This window comes from Orcinus orca, chromosome 2 (genome assembly GCF_937001465.1).
Source record: "Orcinus orca chromosome 2, mOrcOrc1.1, whole genome shotgun sequence".
NCBI lineage: Eukaryota > Metazoa > Chordata > Mammalia > Artiodactyla > Delphinidae > Orcinus > Orcinus orca.
Genome location: NC_064560.1, coordinates 169664829 through 169686483, shown reverse-complemented (window position 1 = coordinate 169686483; position 21655 = coordinate 169664829). Strand labels below are relative to the sequence as shown.

Here is a 21655-nt window from a genome sequence, read left to right as displayed (position 1 = left end):
CTATATAAGGATGGACTGGTGGTGTTTGAGGAAGGGTGGTGAGGATAGAAGTAGATGACTAGTAAATCACTTGTAAAGGGCTGGTCCAGGTGAGAGGTGAAGGTGGCATGGATTAAGATGATTGTGGAAGTTGGAGAACTGAGTGGAGTTTAAATACCAAAGAACAGGACGAATGACAAAACGTGTATGGACTGGATGTGGGATGAGGGAAAGGAAGGACTTGGGGATGGTATCCAGTCTTTTACTTTAATTGTGAGGGGATGATGGTACCATTTACCATGGTACCATTTACAGACTTGGAGAAGACCAGATTTGGGGCTGGAAGTGGTTTAGGTGGGGATCAAGGAATGGTAAAAATGCAGGGGATGAGAATTAGAAAGCCCACTCTTTTCTAATCACCGCTATCTTGCTTTTGTCTGAAATATCATAAACAAAAAAAATTGTCAGAAAGCTCAGTCCCCTGTTAAAATGAAACATCCCTGGAGAGGAAACACGATCCGTCAGAGGACTTTTCCCAAAAGCAGTTGTTGATTGGGAGATCAGACAAAGCAGCAAACAAGACACCAGAAGAAAGCGTCAGGAAAGGAAGAGCCATGACGCTCGAAGGCAAAGTGCCTGGTGTCACAGTTTTTCCTTAGACTGGCTGTAAGTGTGTGCGCTTAATTTACTTCTATCGCACTGCTCAAGCTGGACCAGGACCCAAAAGCAAAGAGCCAAAAGTGCTAGCAAAATGGGATTGGGGGATAACAAGTTCCCTCCACAGGGACCAGCTGGAAGAAAGGAAGATAGAGGGGAATTTTAGGGGTAGGTTGGGGCATGAAGTAAGAGAAGCACAGAAAACAGAAACAGGGCTTGAAGTAAAAAGTGAGCTAAAATCCAGGCTTTTAAAAGAGAACTGTTCCCTGAGCTCGACTAACCATCACCATGGCTTTCTCTTGACGCAGTCATTTTGATACCCCTTCTGCATTCCCAGCAATAGCTCGTCCAAACCCCAGAGTTTTGCTTCTACCAGAGCCAGGTTTTCATCACAGCGTCCACTTAAGCTTATATCTCCATTACCTTTTTTGTTTGAATTCCTGTCAGATCAGTTGAATGTGGGCATTTGGAATGATCACCATCAAGAGTGGCATTCTGGCTTTGGTACTTGACATAGTGTGACCTCATTGGTCCCCACCGATTGTGTACTGTCACCCTGTCCTGAGTTCTCCCCACTGTGCATGGCTTTTGCCAAAAACATGCTCAGTGTGAGCTCCTCTCCAGCGTCACTGCACCTTGCTCTGAAGAGGAGAGTATTAGTTGCCTATGCTGGAAGGGGTCCCTGGCCCTCTTGTAGCTTTTTCTAGGAGACAGTGAAGAAAGGAGTGGCCACAGATCTACCATCTTTGGACAGACCACCTCCCAGCTTGGCATCAGGACCACTCATCCAACCTGTTGAGTGGAGGTCATTCTGCCCGAGCTGGGAACACAAGAGAGTTTAATCATCACTTATATCCTATTGTCTCTTTTGTCTTCCTTCAAGACCTCACTTTTTGGCTTAAACAAATGGCAAAGGCTATTCACTGCAGGTACCAGATGAACCTTGCCTTGGTTTTATTGCCGTGCTAGTGGGGAAGGAAGCTCCCCTTTATGTTGTATAACTTCAGAAGACATCTGTTTGGTTTGGGAGATGGGAGGAGGGGCTGCTTCTGGAGGAAGGAAAGATTTTCATCCTCGTGTTTTCTTGGCTTTTCCTGAGTGTCAACCTTGGCAGTAAGTTAGAAGCAGAAGATAGCAGTCAGTGATAAGCAGAGGGGCCAAGGGTGATACAAGAGGCAGGCAGCGGAGAGAGGTGCCTTGCTGGCTGGCCCCAAGAAAGGGATGTGAAGGGCTCATTCTGTTGTGTGGTGAATCCCCAGATGCCTGAGGAAGGACTGTGGTTACCTGAGCTCCTGCCTGCACTGTCTCGTCCCGCCTCCCCTGGGACTGACAAGCAACACACGTTTGCTCACAGAGCCAGGTATTCAGCATCAAAGCAGAGAGCTGAATTTATCCGGTCCATCTAGATGGCCCTCTCTGTACATCACATTGCTAGAATCACTGCTTCCAAAGGCTGCCCTGAGATGCAGCTGGAGGATGGGACAAAGGGCCTCCTGTTTCCTCCACATTTGCCTCCTGAGCTACTTATAGTAGCAAGGCAAAGCCACCAGAGCCCCACTTGCTTGCCCACACTGCACACATACAAGGGTGTTCCTGTGGCTGGAAGTCTGAACACCTCAGTTCCAGTCTCAGCTCGGCCTCAGTTCCCTGTGTGCTTGGCAAACTCTTTCCTTCATCTGTAAAACGAGTCGGCTCTTCCATAACTGTTTTTTGTTTTGTTTTGTTTTAGCACAACCATACTAGGATTTTCACTAATCAACTCAAATAGTATATAAGGCAAGGGGCCGAGCCCCTACGTATTACAGTGAAGCCTGCAGCATTTCCTGAATTTGCTACTTTCTTAGATGGAGGGTTTTCTTAGTTTCTTAGCTTGGTTTCCTCCTTCCCATCCCAATCCAACAAGAAGTGATCACCAAAACAAGGCAAGCTAACTGTTGCATTTTAATTCCTTTCAAGCAAACAAACGCCACTGAAAGAGCCAGGGCATCCAGGTTCTAGCCCCGAATCTGCTGTTAACTGTGTGTGTAATTTCTGTAAACCAGCTGGTCCGGCTCCAGCTCTGCCGTTGCCTGATGAACGGGCAATCTGGATGATTGCTAACTGCTCCTTCCCCCGCCAGGATGAGAATTTGCTCTCTTGGAAACTTTCCCCTGAGGCCTCCTGTCCCTCCTTCTATTTAAAGACAGCCCTTTTTCTATTTTGTAAATAAGTTCGTTTGTATCATTTTTTTTTTCAGATTCTGCATATAAGCGATGTCATATGATATTTATCTTTCTCTGTTTGACTTACTTCACATAGTAGGATAATCTCCAGGACCATCCATGTTGCCACAAATGGCATCATTTCATTCTTTTTAATGGCTGAGAAATATTCCATTGTATATATGTACCACAGCCAGGGGGGACGTGTGCGGGGGAAGGATAGATTGGGAACCACAGCCAGGAAGGATGTGTGCGGGGGAAGGATAGATTGGGAGTTTGGGATTGGCACGTACACACTGCTGTATTTAAACTAGATAACCAACAAGGACCTACTATGTAGCACAGGGAACGCTGCTCAATATTCTGGGAAAAGAATTTGAAGAATAGATACTTGTATATGTATAACTGAATCACTTTGCTGTGTCCCTGAAACTAGCACAACATTGTTAATCAACTGTTTTCCAATATAAAATAAAATTTTTTTAAAAAGACAGCCCTTGACCCACCCCCCTCCTTCCTTCTCTGTGACCTTGTTTCCTCTGCAACCTCATTTCCATTTCTTTGCTTGTTCTCTCACTGTACTTATCACTTCTGAACTGTCATTGTGATCTTTACCTTCGACTGTCCCTGAACTTCAACCTGATTTTCACACAGACACAGTGCCTTCCTAAACTATCACAGGCTTTGTCACATTCGGTAACTGACACATTTCCCGGCATCAAGGGCAATGATCTCGGAAACCCACAATTTCTCCCAGTTTCAGCAAGAAAAATCAGCAGCACTTGAATTACAGTTTGCCATTATGAGGGCCAATGTCTGAATGTGCCTGTCTTTACCTATCACATCTGTTCTACCTGTCTTTTTTTTTTTTTGCGGTACGCGGGCCTCTCACTGTTGTGGCCTCTCCCATTGTGGAGCACAGGCTCCGGACGCGCAGGCTCAGCGGCCATGGCTCAAGGGCCCAGCCGCTCCGCGGCATGTGGGATCTTCCCGGACCGGGGCACGAACCCGTGTCCCCTGCATCGGCAGGCGGACTCTCACCCACTGCGCCACCAGGGAAGCCCTACCTGTCTTTTAAAAACCTCTCCTATGACCCTGTGTCATCCTCCAGCTCCACCGATTGAATTAGGTGGTCTCCAGGAAGAGATGGACCCACCCAGGGTAGCTCTGCAGCTAGATTGCCCCCTGGATCCCTATCACCCTGTGAACCCTGTGGTCTAGCTTTTATTATGTTCACCTTACTGATGAAGAAATGGGCTTGTTATATCCACTCCAGGCCACACAGTTGTATGGAAGCTGAGTGTCTCACTAAGCCCTGGTGGACCCCAAAACATTGCAGAAGCTCCCCCGCCAACATCGTTTCAACTCCTTCCCTTTCCCACCTTCACTTCCCATCCAGACTTCTCAAACATCTCCCTGTCTCTGTGTCCCACTTCCTGCCACTCCTCTGCCCCCTGCAATCTGACTTCTCTGAGGTCATCAGGGCTTCTCTGGTGTGTTTGCCAGGCTGATCACTGGCCTTTGGAAGCCCTCACTCCCATGTACTCCAGAACAGAGCATCCTCCTAGCTCTTCTCTTTCTGTCTCTGTCTCTTTCACTGGTAGCTTTTTCTCCATCATACATCAATATTGATGTTCCTCAGGGTTTCACTTTGCTTGTCAGTCTACTTGATCTATTCATCCACTCAGGTTTTGTCCACAACTTCTGTGACCCAAATCTCCACCTTTAGCCATATATTCCATTGCCTGTGGGACATCTCTCCCTGTGAAGGTCTCACAGACGTTCATCACAGCTACGATCCCCACAGGACTGCCTCTTCCTCAGTTGGTAGCATCATCCCTCACCTCGTCACTGGAGCTAGAGCAACCTGGGATTCTTGCAAGCCACCCTTGATTTGCTCTGCATCCAATTAAATACCACGTCCTTCTCCCTAACAACTGTTTCTTACAGACATATCTCAGGATGGACTCATCTCCTTTCCATCTACCACCTACCTCTCTATCAAGCCTTCGTCATCTCCATCTTTTTATAGTGCAATAGTATAAATGGTCTCTGTGTCTTTTTGCTTCAAATACCCTCATCCCATTTTTTGCCCATAAACCCCTACCTACCCTATAAAACTCAGATGTAGGTCACCTCCTCTGGGAAGTCTTCACACACACACACACACACACACACACACACACACACACACACACACACACACACACACACACACACACACTCCACATACCCCAGGCTGCTTTGGGTATCCTTTCTTAGTTTTCCCTCAACTACTTTGTACAGACCTTCATCCTCCCACCCATACTATGTCAGAACTATCTGTTCATGTGTTTGTCATCCCCATCAGAGTGTGAGGATAATGGCTGATTCACCTACAGTGGCTGACCTGATGCCTGGAACACAGCAGACACTAGGTGAATGTTTAGAGGATAAATGAGTGGGTGTGTCAAGTGCAGAGCAAATCTTAAGCTTAGATATCTGGACATAGTTTCCTTTTCCTCTCTCTTCCAAATATTTAGTCTCTCATTCTAATTAACCAAAACACTTGACTGGACCATACAATCTAGAGATGAAGAGTGCTTTAAAACACATTAGGGCGTGGGAAAATATGTCACCTGATTTCCGGACTATGCGAGTGACATTTCTGAATTTTAGGTTTTCTCCAATTCATGTATAAACAGATGAGACACTCCCTGGGATACAACTTTTTCAAAGTGAGATTAGCCAAGGGTCAGAGAATAGTAACAATAGGAGATAACCTTTATATCTAGTGTGGTTACGTGTGCCAGGCACTGTTCCAAGCATGTTATATAGTTAATATCATTTGTTTAATCCCCACAACAACCAGATGAGTGAGGTCCCTTTACTCCCCCATTTTGCAGATAAGGAAACTGAGATACAGAGAGATTATGTAGCTTTCCCAAGGAAACATAACCAGTAAGTGGCACACATAGATATTCAAATGTTTAAATAGCATTAAGTGTTGATGAGACCAATTCTGCAGGCCACGTTCTCATGGGCCAGTTAGCCTCACTTCATTCAGAACCACGTTGTATCTTGAGTGGGAAGAAAGGGAAAGAGACGGTAAGAATTGCTATTTTTGAGCACCTGTTAAGTGTCAAGAACCACATCAGGGGTTTTGCAAAGATCGCCTGACTTGTCACAACAGCCTGACAAGTAGATGCTCCTGTTTCACAGATGGAGAAAGTGAGACTCAGAACGACTAAGCAACCTTCTGAAATTGCCTAGTGAGTGGCAGAGCTGGCCTGGAATGCAGGCCTGTCTCATTGCATCGACCTTGCTCCACAGTCAGCCCTCAAGGCAGACAGGGCCAATGCGTGGGGGCAGAATGGCGACGTGCTGCCCAGTACCAGGAAACACAAGTACGAGGAGGTGGTTTCATTGGTCAGGGTAGGCTTGAGTGTACTGCAGTAACAAAGAGACCCTGAAATCTCTCTAGCTTAATATAACAGTTTTATTTCTTGTTCACTAGAACACGGAGCCCAATGTAGAACACACTGCCTTCCTTCATCTCATGGCTACTCCACCAGGAATGGATGGCCTCCAAGAACACCATGGAGGGGTAGAGAGGGAAAGAGATGGGGGGAGGCACACAGGCTCTTAACTTGCCTTGACCTTGACGTGATACATTTCACTTTCAACTATAGTCTTTTGGCCCAAACTGGTCACGTGGCCCCATCCAATGGCAAGGGAGGCTGGGAAGTTTAGTGGAGGGCGTGGAATTGAGTGAGCGCCAGCTCTGCCACAGCGCTTCAGTGGCATCTACTTCTCATCCCCAATGGCTGATAAAAGATGTGGAAGGTATGAGCTTGGAGGTCTCCTGGCATGCCTCTCAATCTTTCCAACACAGTTCTCAGGGCTCCTTCCTCCTGTGTAGAAGAGAGACCAGAAAGTTCTCAACAGGACAAGTTAGCCGATGCCTTTTGAACCCTGTGCCCTCTGGCTCTGGGTCTTGTGAAATTCAACTTGATCTTTCTCACTCCCAGGAGAGAAAATGCAGTCTGTGAAACTCACCTCTGAAAGGTACTGCCTTGTCTTCATTGACCGAGAGTCAGGAGAGAGTAGACCTGGAGATGGATCAGGGAAGCTTTGGGAGGGGAGTGGAAGTGAGGATGGGGGACTCCAGTTGCCCTCACTCCACGGCTGAGTCCAGACTCTGCAGCAGAGAGCGATCCTCTTATTATTAAGGCATAGTGCCTCTTTCAAACTAATTTACAGGGCTTCCCTGGCGGCGCAGTGGTTGAGAATCTGCCTGCCAATGCAGGGGACACAGGTCCGAGCCCTGGTCTGGGAAGATCCCACATGCCGTGGAGCAACTAGGCCCGTGAGCCACAACTACTGAGCCTGCGCATCTGGAGCCTGTGCTCCGCAACATGAGAGGACACAACAGTGAGAGGCCTGCACACCGCCATGAGGAGTGGCCCCCGCTCGCCGCAACTAGAGAAAGCCCTTGCATGGAAACGAAGACCCAACACAGCCAAAAATAAATAAATAAATAAATTAGTTTAAAAAAAAAAAAAAAATTTACAGCACACAACGAAACCTGCTGTGTGACATTACAATTTGTCATTAAAACTCCATTCGTCTTGCCAGAGTAAATGAGCCATTTACAGCCAGGGCGCTAAGATGGACTGTTGTTATTTTTTCTCCCTTTGTTATTATGAATGTTTACAGCTCTTCTCAGACAAGCCCTTAGAGATTCCCAGAGGATGTGCCTTGACATTCAGGTCAATTAGCCAGGCTTGGTGTGGTTTCCTGGATATAGGTAACATCCTTTCAGAGGACTGCAGGAAACCAGATGTGGGTTCCTCCAATGTGGTTGGTGATCCTGAGAAGTATCACTTGTTCTTACATGTGCTAACACACACACACACACACACACACACACACACGAGCTCTCACACGTGTGTACACAGGACACAAGCAAACACAGGGAACCCAGCATCTCTGTTGTACCTCCATTAAGGGTGAGAACGTGTGGATCAGCAGATGAACTTTAGGTGAGTTATTAAGGAAGGTTAGCAAACCTCCTCTGAAATATGTTCATAGATGGGCTCAGAGAGTGACCTGCAGATGTCTTAGGGTGTGAAACTCTTTCCCATGGTCTTGCAGTCCCAGAATCCCAGCCCTAGCTGCTGTTCTTGACAGCAGGTCAAACTCTGACCTACACGAAGCAGGGGGCAGTCAAGTCAACGAGTCCATCAAGTATTCATTGAGGGAGAGAGAGGGAGGCGCTTCCTTGGGCGGCTGGAGGAGGAGATACTGCTAGTGACTGAGGAAGGAGTTTGTCCAGAGGCCTGAGGGCAACAACTCTGTCTTGTTTATCTTTATACCCCTCCCCTCCTCATACGCACAGTACCCTGGCAGGTACATAGAAGATGCTTGATGAAAACCTCTTGCATCTATTGAGATGATCATATGATTTTTATACTTCAATTTGTTAATGTGGTGTATCACTCTGATTGATTTGCAGATATTGAAAAATCCTTGCATCCCTGGGATAAATCCCGCTTCCTCGCGGTGTATGATACTTTTAATGTGTTGTTGGATTTGGTTTGCTAGTATTTTGTTGAGGATTTTTACATCTATGTTTGTCAGTGATTGGCCTGTAATTTTTTGTGTTATCTTTGTTTGGTTTTGGTATCAGGGTGATGCTGGCCTCATAGAATAAGTTCGGAAGTGTTCCCTCCTCTCCAGTTATTTGGAATAGTTTCAGAATGATAGGTGTTAAGTCTCCTCTAAATGTTTGGTAGAATTCACCTGTGAAGCCCTCTATCTGGTCCTGGACTTTTGTTTGTTGGGAGTTTGTTTGATTCAATTTCAGTACTTGTAATTGGTCTGTTCATATTTTCTATTTCTTCCTGGTTCAGTTCTGGGAGATTGCACCTTTCTAAGAATTTTTCCATTTCTTCTAGGCTGTCCATGATAAAAACCTCTTGAATTGAACTATGCATAAAGGATTTGATTCTGCCCTAAAGGGGTTTCCAGTTTAGTTTCCCAGAAAACACATGCCTTCCTAACTCTGCCTTTGGAAGTCTGGTCTACCTTGCAGTGCCACTGGCCCAAATCCTTTTCTTTAAGTAAGACCACTGAGTCAATACCACCCTCTCTCTTTCTATAACAAAATCCGGCTTACTCGAATACTTAACTGTCTCCTCCACTGGCCCGTGGCATCCTGGGTCAGGGAGCATATCTGATTGATCCTTGAATCTCCCACAATGTCTAGCACAGTAGCTGGAGTAAAATGCTCAATAAATGCATTAAAACATTAATAAAGCTCACTAAATTCTCTGTTTTAGGAGTCACAAAACCCAAAGCTCTCTAAACGTTTTCTTCTCTTTAAAATAAGCATAATAATATTAATACCCACACAGAATTGCTAGGAGGGTGAGATGATGTGTATAAGCCTCTTAGCATGGTAATATTAGTCACTATGTAATGGTAGCTTCTAGGACAAGTCTTCTCAGCATTACTTACCGCTCCTTTACATCCAGAAATCCAGATCACAGTGGCCAAATTCCAGGACCCCACATTTTCTGTAGGTTCTTCCCTAGGAGTATAAATAAGGTGATTTGGGTTCACGCTATGCTCTGTTGAACTCTCTTTCCCCACTCACAAGCACTGAGTGTGGCCTTTCCAAGCTTGATCTGAGAAGGGCTTGAGTGTAGAGGGAATTTATATTTAGATCTACCCCATATAGGAAAATGTGCCTTCCCAAGGTTTGTCTGGCCTAATGCAGTTATAAGTAGGTATTTTGGCCCAGAGCCCAAGCCAATAATGGGAACCACTTCATACGTGCAGCCACCCCCCACTCTCACAACCATCACCTCCTACTTGTACTCATAACTACAACAGAGGCTAATTAACCTTGTGATAACATTGACAAATGTCAAGGCACCATCGTTTCAGACTCCCCTGGTGTTCTACATGAGCTTTTAAACCAGTAAGGAAGCAAAACTTTTATACGTACACCTATCATGAAAGGCAGGTGGTAAGAGCTAAAATAAAGGTACAAAGTACAGTGGCAGGGTAGGAGAATTTTAACAGCCTGAGGCCTGACCCATTAATCGGGAGAAAGAGAACACATTAAAAGAGGCCACAGTATGGCCACCTTCTCTGGGTTTCTCATGGTTTTGCTTTTGTACTACTTCTTCTAACATATTCTTATCACAGTCTCAATAACCAGCATGTCACCAAATTAACTTTAAAATGCTAAAAGTCACCACTCTGGGACCATGTGTAGGATGGGAGATGACTTCATTAAAGAAGTGAGTCTTAAAGAAGAAATAGGGCTTTGTCAAAGTAATATGGAAGGAAGGACATCTCTGGTCAAGAGAAGGAATTGCAGGGCCTATTGAAGAAACAATGAGTAGTGAAACGTGGCTAGATCAGGTGCAGAGTGAAAGAACTTCAGAGCATGACCGAATTGTAGATAGTCTTGGCAACAACTGGAGAGTTTGGACAATACTCTGTAGAAAGCAAAGCAACCACAGAAGCTCATTTTGAGTAAGAGAATGACATAACAGATCTTTGTTTTAGAAAAGCTAATCTGGCAGCAATATTGAGGATGAATAAGGGGCAGATGGGGAGAATCCAGAAAGAGGGCCACCGATTAAGGAAATATCACAGAAATGCAGGTGAGGGGTGATGGCGGGCCTAGGTTATGTCTATTGAAATAGACAGGAAATGGGTAAGAAGGCACTCTATGATGAGAATCAGGAGACCTGGAGCCTGCGTGGCACTGAGTGGAAGGAAATAAGAGGGCAGGGTCAAAGCTGACGACCTAGTTTAATCTAGCAGAGCAGAATGGATGGAATTGCCTTTAAATAAGATGGAGAATCTAAAAGTGGGGATCAAGTTTGTAAGGTATTTGGGGGCCAGTGATGAGTCCTATTTGGGGCATGTTGGTTTTGAGACAGTAATGGGGCACCCATGGAAAAACTTTTGGGTCCAGTAGAAATATGGACCTGGCGTTCAGGATAGTTTCAGAGAGAAGGTCATGAGAATGGAGGTGAGATTGAAGTCATGGGGGTAGATGAGATCACTGAATGGGGAGAATTTAGAATGATAAGAGGCCAAAGGCTAACTCTGCCTTTTCTTTTCATGTACCCTTCGGACCGTCAGAGGATCACGATGCTCACACCGCCTCGTGGGTGACCATGGGCAAGTCCCTTCTCTAGAAGGGATCGATTTCCTCATCTGTAAAATCAGGGGTTGGATTAGATGATTCACATTCTGTGAAGCCAAATTTAAAGAGAATGTAGCAAACTGGCTGCCACCAGAGAAGGCCATTCTGAGGCCGAACTGAGCAGAGGAAGTCTAGCACAGGGAAGACAGTTTCTGGTGCTGGTCCCAGGAAGTCGGGACTCAGTTGAACCCATTGCCATCACTGTCAGAAGCCTTCAGCTACCACTGATCACACTCACAAGGAGAGAAACTGTTAGAATTGAGAGTTAACCCCCGGGAGATGACCAGAGAACACTGGTCTGCAAGACCTGTTGATAAAGTGCTATGATGCCTGGGTAGGTTCAGAAAGTCTGCTTGCTCAGCACACAGTGCCCAGGTGTCTGACCTTTACCGAGTGCACATTCACCACGTTCTCTGGATGAACCTGGTCTCGGCACCATCCGGACTGTTTCCAAGGAACAGAACGTTTGGTTCTCAATTGTAGGTGTTTGGGATTCACTTTACTTTCTCTCCCCACCCCCATCCTTTCAGCCTCTTTCTAGTCTAAATTGCTTGTAAATTACTTGGGTATGAATTTGGGAGCCATTACTAGGGGAATAGAAGGCAGGGATGATGGGAAGTGTGGAAGATGTTTCTTGCTACTTCCTGCTATGCTCAGCAATTATATGGCATCCTGGGAGCCCCTCCCCATGGCCAGGAATTGGTCATGGCATGAATAAGGCTGAAAGTAGGGTCAGGATGATACCAGCACTTTAAGGTTAAAAAGACCTAGCTGGAACTGATGGGAAGAATACGGATCTTTCCCTTCCCTGAGTGCTACCTGAACACTTACTGTCAGGGTCCTGTATTTAGTTCTAAATTGTGCGCGTGTGTGTGTGTGTGTGTGTGAATTTTCTTTCCTCAGTTATAGTCTAAGTTTCCCAGAACAAGATTTTGTGTTTCTTTGTATTCTCGACACAGTCCCTTGCATCGTTCTAAACAACAATAAGGACTCATTCAAGTCCTGATTTTAGGCAGCTCCAAATTTTCTACATAAGAGGTGGCTTAGAGGCAACAACCTGGTTGCAACAGAGGTTTAGGAACTCTTCTTAAAGCGCATTTTGCATGTGAGAAAGTGTCAATTGTGCATATCTAAGAATGGGTGGGGCTTAATGACCCCTAAATTACCCTTACCATCATCAGTCGATTGATTGGTTGATTGACTGATTTAAGGAGTAATGTTTCCAATGGCTAGAGCAGGCTGTAATAAAAAGAAGACAAAAGAAGAATGTACATTGGAAGAATGTAAATTGGAAGCTTTTCATTTCTTCCAATTCTGGGATCGTCTGATGAAGGCCTTTAGATCCCTCAATGTAAGAGCCAGACTCTGCTGGTAGAGAAACTCTTTAGGAAATAGAAGAGAAAATTGTTAGAACTTAATGCACCTTGGATCTAATGCAGCAAAACACTATTTTCTAACAGGTAAGATGGAGCCCCAGTGAAGTAAAGTGATTTGTTCATGATCACACAGCTATTCAGTAAAATCAGGACTTCTGAGATCCACTGCCCTTCTCTTAAACCAGCGGTTCTTGACCATAGAGTGCTTTAAAAAACTGCTAGTGCTGGATCCTTCCCAGACTAATTAAATCAGAACCCATGGGGATGAGGCCCAGACATCAGCATTTTTTTTAAGTTCCCCAGGGTTGAGAGCCAGTGCTCTATACTATGGGCTTCTGCTTTATTGTAGCTCAAAATGAGTTTAGAAAAAGTTATGGATTGGGCTTCCCTGGTGGCGCAGTGGTTGAGAGTCCGCCTGCCGATGCAGGGGACACGGGTTCGTGCCCCGGTCTGGGAGGATCCCACATGCCGCGGAGCGGCTGGGCCCATGAGCCATGGCCGCTGAGCCTGTGCGTCCAGAGCCTGTGCTCCGCAACGGGAGAGGCCACAATAGTGAGAGGCCCACGTACCATAAAACAAACAAACAAAAAAGCTACGGATCAATATAAAAATATTTACTGAGTATCTACTGAGTGCAAGGCACTGTGTTAAATGGCTATAGAGAAATTCTCCTGGGGAAGAAAAGCAAGATCATGGCCTAGATGAGCTTTACACTAATAGAAAAGACAAGTGATCATGAAGTGCCCGCTTCTCCCGCCCCTCCTCCCCATCCTTTTGACAATGGAAGATAGAGCTAATTGATTTTGGCACCCTTTATCTCTGACCCGAATATGGCCTCATAAGCCTTTCAGACCTGGGCTCTAGGCAGGCATCACCTTTTGATCTCTCGGCACCTGGGAAGAGACTCATTTACTCTTCTTGGACAGGTCATATATGGCTAGAGCTGAGTGACTAAGTAGAGGAGTAATAAGAATTAAAGCAAGGATTAAAGGTTCAGGAGATAGAGAAGGGTTTTGACTGTCAGGCAGTGATCTTGAACTTTATTAGTAGGAAATCAAAAGCTATTGCACAAGAGACTATAAATGAGATTAACCTGGTTACCTTGAAGGACAAAGGGGTTGGAGTTAGTGAGTCTAATTGGAAGGCAATTGCATAGTTGAGTCATCGGTATATATAGGAGGCAACAAGGGCCTGAACATTAGGGGTCATTGTGGAAACTGAGAAAAAGGGGCGATAGAAGAGACATTGAAAGAGAAGAGTTGACAGGACTTCATGATTGATAAAGTGGTGGAGAAGAGAGTGAGAGAAGTCAGATTCCTGCCAGGTCTGGGCACTGGTTGAGGGAGGAGATGATGATGCCATTACTGAAAAGAGAGAGGCTGGAAGAGTCACTAGATTCAGTGGAGGGATGATCAACCTGGGGTGTCCAGACATTTTACCCTTGGGGAAGCCTGCTCTGAAGTGGCATCAGCATACTGGGTTCAAATTCCTAGTTCCACCATTTATCTACGGACTGAAGTGTACATGGAATAGGTAATGCCTTTTAATGTGCCTCAGTTGTTTCTTCTGTAAAATGGGGGTGATGATATTCATAATCATATCACAGGGTTATTTTGCAGATTAAGTAAGACAAGTGTGGCAGGGCTGTGTAAACAGTAATAAACCCTGAGCAATTGAATAATGATGGATTCTTCTGGCTCATCCACATGGATGTATGCTGGCCCAGAGGGACCAGAGTCTGGGAGGGAGGCCAGGCCCAGAGATGGAGACTTGGAAGTACCTTCTGTGGAAAAGACAATTAAAATTAGGCAATGTTTAAGACCCATTAAATAGATGTCAAAAAGAGAATAGAGGTCACACAGAATGTTGGATAATACCACTTTTTAAAATATTCTATTTTATTTCTATCGTAAGAGAGAAAAAATCACTCCACATGGTCTCCTGCCACCACACACATTGTTCACATTTTATTGTATTTCTTTCTTCCATGTTCTTTGTGTTTAGCATAAACAATTATTTATAAAGGAGAATAAGAAAAGGATAAAGTGAATATGACATTAAAAATGGTTGAAATAATTCTAACCATGGAGAATAGTCATAATAAATTTTTTTTGAGAAGTGGGGATAAAAATCACATACTCTTATAATTGGGAAAACTGTAAAAGTCATTTAATCTAAACTATTTTTTTTGTTGTTGTTAAGTCTTCATCCATTAAATACACATTAGGATCCAGGCCCTTAGCTAAATGGTATTCATGCACTATATCACATAATATTCCCAGTAATCCTATGAGGCAGATAGTATTACTATCCATTTTACAGATGAGGAAACTGAGACTGAGTCCTAGTATCCTGATCGAGGTCACAGAGCCAGACCTGTCTGGTGTTGGAGGGCATGCTTTTAACTGCTGTGCCAGCAGAGCCCTCCTCACTGTCCTTAGCCTGGTAAAGCTGGAGCTCTTCATAAGGGATGAGTGCGCGACATGGCCCCCGGGGGCGTGTCTGAGTCAGAAACAGCTGGGAGTGGGCTGAGAAATGAGTCTTCTGTGAAACAGAGTAAAAGACAAAACAGGTCAGGAGACAGTAATTGTTGTCAGTCTTTGTGGGAACATGTGGTGTGGGAGTGGGGGCCGTAAAGGTTTCCAGAGTCACTTAGAGGTGACGTGTGGCCACTCACTCTCTCCATTCACACACCTGCCCCCTGCCAAATCTCTGCTGTGGCTCTCTCCTGGCTCTCTCTGGCTTCTTTAGACAAGGGATGCCCAGTCATACTGTCCTCATGGGGCAGGGATGTGGCTGTACCAGTGGAGATGAGGAAAGCTCTCCTCCTCGGTGAGTCTGAATCTTTAAACAGAGAACCCTACTCCATCGTCATTTGGAGTGAGCCTTGGGCCATAGCCTGTTTCCTTGCCAGCTGGGCAGTGCTATGAAAAAAGATGCCTTAGGGCTAGAGGCCGGGGAATCACTCCCAGCCCCCTCAGGAATCAGAAGGGCTGACGGGATTGTTTTTCCACAAACAGCTTTCCTGCCTTATTGGAAAGAAAGCCCTCTCCCCAGTTCTGCTCTAAGGCAGCCTCCTGCAGAGCATCCATAGCAGCGCTTGAGCTGTTCCCATGGCAACAGAGGAAGGGGCTTTTTGTTTCCTGCAGAAGGTTGAATCCTTTCAAACAGAAGGTTGGCTGTTGACTCTTCCCCACAATCCACACTCCACCCTCTACCCATTTTTGGCTGCATGACTAGTTTTGCAGTTATGGAGTTTTAAACATAATTAAAACAGGTATAACATGTGGAAACTGAGGCTGAAAGGCTTAAGGAGGCAACTAGTCTAGAAGTTTCTCAGCAACTGAATGTTAGAGCTGTGGATGTTAGACCTGATTAGAGCAACACTCACCAGAATCTGCAGGCGTGTCACAAAGAGACTTCAGTTACTTCAAAAGCATCTGCTAAAGAAATCTAGAAGTTTCAAAGCAAGGAATCTAGGTGGCGTTGCAGTGGGAAACACTGACCTGGCCACTCTTTGGGGCATAGAATGGGATGATTTTTCAAATTTCCCTTCCTTTCCAAGGCCGTGAGTCAAGATGACTGGCATAGAGGACCTGGGCCTGACCTGGGTCACTTCAGGTAAGTGACCTCAGATGAGCTATCTAGTCTCTCTGGACCTTAGTTTCACTTGTAAAATGAGGGCATATGAGATAACAGGCTCCTTTTGGGTCCAAAATGCAGTGATTTGAGTTGCTGGGGGGGAAAATAAGAGACTTTTCTGAATTGCTGCCATGTATTCTGAAGTGTTCCAGAATGAACACCTTGCTTAGGGTATTTGCCTTTGTAAAGTAGTCCTTACCTCCTTGGTCCTATATTATGCATCAAGGTATATGAGTCCTATAAGTGGCCATGTAGGAAGAGAACACTGCGTGCAGACCGCCTCCATCATGCCTGAGTCCAGGACAGACAAATCCCCTCTAGACTGTGAGCACCTTAAGGCCAGAGACCATATCTTTCTTTTTTTTTTTTGCGGTACGCGGGCCTCTCACTGTTGTGGCCTCTCCCGTTGCGGAGCACAGGCTCCGGATGCGCAGGCTCAGCGGCCATGGCTCACGGGCCCAGCCGCTCCGCGGCATGTGGGATCCTCCCGGATGCAGTGTCCTCTGCATCGGCAGGCGGACTCTCAACCACTGTGCCACCAGGGAAGCCCAGAGAGACCATAACTTAAAGATCTTTGTCCCTCCAGCACCCAGCACAGTGCTCAATAAATGTCTGTTGAATGGAAAAACTTGTAAAAAGCCCAGATCATTAGAGCTGGAAGGACCCTTTAAGCTCCTTCAGTCCCTCATTTCATAGATGAGGAAACTAAGGTTTAAGACATTATTTGGCTTGGCCAAGGTTATGCAGCAAGCTAAAGGCGGAGGGAAGACCAGGCCCAGGCTGTCTCAACACTGCACTGCCACCCTTCCTGCAACGTTTCTAATTCTTTTACCATTCTTGCAAGGGATTTTAGGGCCAGGGCTGAAATCGTTTAGAATCCTCTTACCATTCATCAGGAAAGCTATGTCAGCCTCTAGGGAGGACAGAGCTAGCCCGGGCTCTGCCTCTTTGCCCTCTGCTCTTTAATAGCAGGACAATGTAGGCTTTTGAGCATGAGGATTAGTTTAAGTAGGGATGCTGCAAATACATACCTTTCCTACCTTCAAACCCAGAAGTTGTAGCTAAAGGTCATACCAGCTAAACACTCCAATTTTCCCTTTCATTTTCTCAACATACGTCCTACTTTAGTAATAACAGCAATAGCGTATTAGTTAGGGTACTTCATGCTAGCTCTCCTAACAACCCCCAGATGTCATTGGGTTCTGCGATAAAAGTTTACTTCTTACTCTTGCAAAGTCTAATGTCCTGGACAGGCATTTCTCCTCCAAGCCATTACTCAAGGATGCAGGCTGCTTCCACCTTGCAGCTCCACCAGTTTGGGGCTGCAGCGTTGCTCTGGCAAAATCCGATCAACAGAAGAGGGCAAATTTTGTACCTGTTACTTAACCACCTTGGTCCAGCAGCAGCACACATCACTGTACTTGCACTTCCCTGGTGAGCACTCACTCATGTGACCCTACCTAGATGCAAGGGGGACTGAGAAATGTAGCCCCAGTCTGGTCAGCCATGTCCCAGTGACAACTCAACTCTACATTGTGGAAGAGGAGCCCAGATCTGTATTGGTCTCCACCACAAGGAGCTAGAATTTAAGCAATACTAATTATTTGTCAGGCAGTGTGCTAGGTATTATTTCATTTAATCTTCACAACACCCCTACAAGGTTATTATCCCTCAGTGTACAGATGAAAAAACTGCTTGTACTTTTGACAAAATTCAACACCGATTTATGATAAAAACCCTCCAGAAAGTAGGCATAGAGGGAATTTACCTCAACATAATAATGGCCATATATGACAAACCCACAGCCAACATCATTCTCAGTGGTGTAAAACTGAAACCATTTCAGCTAAGATCAGGAGCAAGACAAGATTGTCCACTCTCACCACTCTTATTCAACATAGTTTCGGAAGATTTAGCCACAGCAATCAGAGAAGAAAAAGAAATACAAGGAATCCAAACAGGAAAAGAAAAAGTAAAGCTGTCACTGTTTGCAGATGACATACTATACATAGAGAATCCTAAAGATGGTACCAGAAAACTACTAGAGCTAATCAGTGAATTTGGTAAAGTAGCAGGATACAAAATTAATGCACAGAGATCTCTTGCATTCCTATACACTAATGATCAAAAATATGTAAGAGAAATTAAGGAAACACTCCCATTTACCATTGCAACAAAAAGAATAAAATACCTAGGAATAAACCTACCTAAGGAGACAAAAGACCTGTATGCAGAAAACTATAAGACACTGATGAAAGAAATTAAAGATGATACAAACAGATGGAGAGATATACCATGTTCTTGGATTGGAAGAATCAATATTGTGAAAATGACTATACTACCCAAAGAAAACTACAGATCCAATGCAATCCCTATCAAATTACCAATGGCATTTTTTTACAGAACTAGAACAAAAAATCTTAAAATTTGTATGGAAACACAAAAGACCCCGAATAGCCAATGTGGTCTTGAGGGAAAAAGCGGAGCTGGAGGAAGCAGGCTCCCTGACTTCAGACTATACTACAAAGCTACAGTAATCAAGACAGTATGGTACTGGCACAAAACCAGAAATATAGATCAATGGAACAGGATAGAAAGTCCAGAGATAAACCCACACACCTATGGTCAACTAATCTATGACAAAGGAGACAAGGATATACAATGGAGAAAAGACAGTCTCTTCAATAAGTGGTGCTGGGAAAACTGGACAGCTACATGTAAAAGAATGAAATTAGAACACTCCCTGACACCACACACAAAAATAAACTCAAAATGGATGAAAGACCTAAATGTAAGGCCAGAAACTATCAAACTCTTAGAGGAAAACATAGGCAGAACACTCCATGACATAAATCACAGCAAGATCCTTTTTGACCCACCTCCTAGAGAAATGGAAATAAAAACAAAAATAAACAAATGGGACCTAATGAAACGTAAAAGCTTTTGCACAGCAAAGGAAACCATAAACAAGACCAAAAGACAACCCTCAGAATGGGAGAAAATATTTGCAAATGAAGCAACTGACAAAGGATTAATCTCCAAAATTTACAAGCAGTTCATGCAACTCAATATCAAAAAAACAAACAACCCAATCCAAAAATGGGCAGAAGACCTAAATAGACATTTCTCCAAAGAAGATATACAGATTACCAACAAACACATGAAAGACTGCCAAACATCACTAATTATTAGAGAAATGCAAATCAAAAGTACAATGAGGTATCACCTCACACTGATCAGAATGGCCATCATCAAAAAATCTACAAATAATAAATGCTGGAGTGGGTGTGGAGAAAAGGGAACCCTCTTGCACTGCTGGTGGGAATGTGAATTGGTACAGCCACTATGGAGAACAGTATGGAGGTTCCTTAGAAAACTAAAAATAGAACTACCATATGACCCAGCAATCCCACTACTGGGCATATACCCTGAGAAAACCATAATTCAAAAAGAGTCATGTACCACAATGTTCATTGCAGCTCTATTTACAATAGCCAGGACTTGGAAGCAACCTAAGTGTCCATTGACAGATGAATGGATAAAGAAGATGTGGCACATATATACAGTGGAATATTACTCAAGAAATGAGACTGAGTTATTTGTAGTGAGGTGGATGAACCTAGAGCCTGTCATACAGAGTGAAGTAAGTCAGAAAGAGAAAAACAAATACCATATGCTAACACATATATATGAAATCTTAAAAAAAAAAAAAGGTTCTGAAGAACCTAGGGGCAGGACAGGAATAAAGACGCAGATGTAGAGAATAGACTTGAGGACACGGGGAGGGGGAAGGGTAAACTGGGACTAAGTGAGAGAGTGGCATGGACTTATAAATACTACCAAGTGTAAAATAGATAGCTAGTGGGAAGCAGCTGCATAGCACAAGGAGATCAGCTCGGTCCTTTGTGACCACCTAGAGGGGTGGGATAGGGAGGGTGGGGTAGGGAGGGTGGGAGGGAGACGCAAGAGGGAGGAGATATGGGGATATATGTATATGTATAGCTGATTCACTTTGTTATAAAGCAGAAACTAACACACCAATGTAAAGCAATTATACTCCAATAAGGGTGTTAAAAAAAAAAAGTAACTGCTTGTAGAGATATAACATAACTAATACAAGGTTAAGTAGTTGGTGGCAAATCCAAAATTCAAGCCTTAACTCCAGAGCCCAGGGTCATAACTGCTCCATTACATCCTTTTGAGACTCTGGGCTGAGAAACTACATCAGCCACTAAGTAGCCTATGTAGGCTTCAGCAGTTTACTTTTCCCCTCTGTACCTTGGGTTTATTCTCTGTAAACTGAGAATGTTAAGCTGGATGAGATCTGAGCTAGCATGACAGCTGGGACATTATATGGTTCTTGGGGTGAACAGATCAGATGTGTGTGTCTCAGTGATCTTGGGCTGATATAACAAAATACCATAGGCTCGGTGCTTAAACAACAGACATTTATTTTTCACATTTCTGGAGGCTGGGAAGTCCAAGATCAAGGTGCTGACAGATGTGTATCTGGAGACGGTCTGTTTCCCAAGTTGCAGACAGCTATCTTCTCACTATACCCTCACTTGGTGGAGAGAGAAAACTCTGGTGTTTCCTCCTTTTCTTATAAGGGCACTAATCCCATCATGCGGGCTCCACCCTCATGACCTCATATAAACCTGTTTACCAACCTCTCACTTACTAATACCATCACGTTTGGAGTTAGGGCTTCAACATATGAATTTTGAGAGGTGACATAATTCATTCCATTACAATAAGATCCCCATGGTTGCTTGACTATAACAAGGCCCTTCTAAAGGTTTCCTAATTCCCTTTAGAAACATGAAACCTCACAGTGTCCACATAGGGGAAAACAGGTCAAATTATTCCCCTTTCTCTAGTAAAAATAATTAATATACTGAAAAAGGAGTGCTTTTTCCCACAAGGTCTCAGAGTGACTTAGGGGTATCCTTGAAAATAGGACTTTTTATCTACTGCTCTTGTCATTAGAGTGAGGGAAAAAACACTACTTCTGCACCCAAAATGCTGATTTCCTGAAATTAAAAGATGTCACATGGGCACAAATCATTCTCAATAAAAAAATACTTGCATTTAAATGCAATTGTGAAGCTGCAGGACTTTATTGAGCAGGGTCCTGTAGGACCCCTGCATTGGCATGCTCTTGAAGGGTTCGAGATGGATGAATTATTCAGAATGACTTCTCCTTAGAGATCTCATATAGTCGTGGAGTGAGTTCCAAACTCATTCCAGGTCCAAATATTTAAGGAAAGGACCATCTTTGAATGGCTGTGTACAGCAAAGCTATATTTCACTGTGTATGGAGGAGACCAATTTTATGCTTGTGTGTGTGGTTCTGTTTGTGTACACCTTCATGTGTCTTTTCTACCTCCATCCTCTGATGCTCCCACCCACAGCATCCTAAGCTTCTGGAGATTCCCAAACTTGGAGGTAGGAGAAGCTCCAAAGGCCTCTTACAATGTCTTTTGAAGGCTTTTTTTGGTGACATGTTGGACAGGTTGTTAAGGAGCAAAGAGATGCCCAACAGGATTTCTATTTTTATGTGGGGATGTATGTGAGGAAGTTGAATG

General features: G+C 44.4%; 1 protein-coding gene across 2 annotated transcripts in view; it reads left to right on the top strand.

Moving 5' to 3' along the window:
* SLC8A3 (solute carrier family 8 member A3) overlaps positions 1-21655 on the top strand; it is a 151139-nt gene that overhangs the window by 53105 nt on the left and 76379 nt on the right. The window lies entirely within an intron of this gene.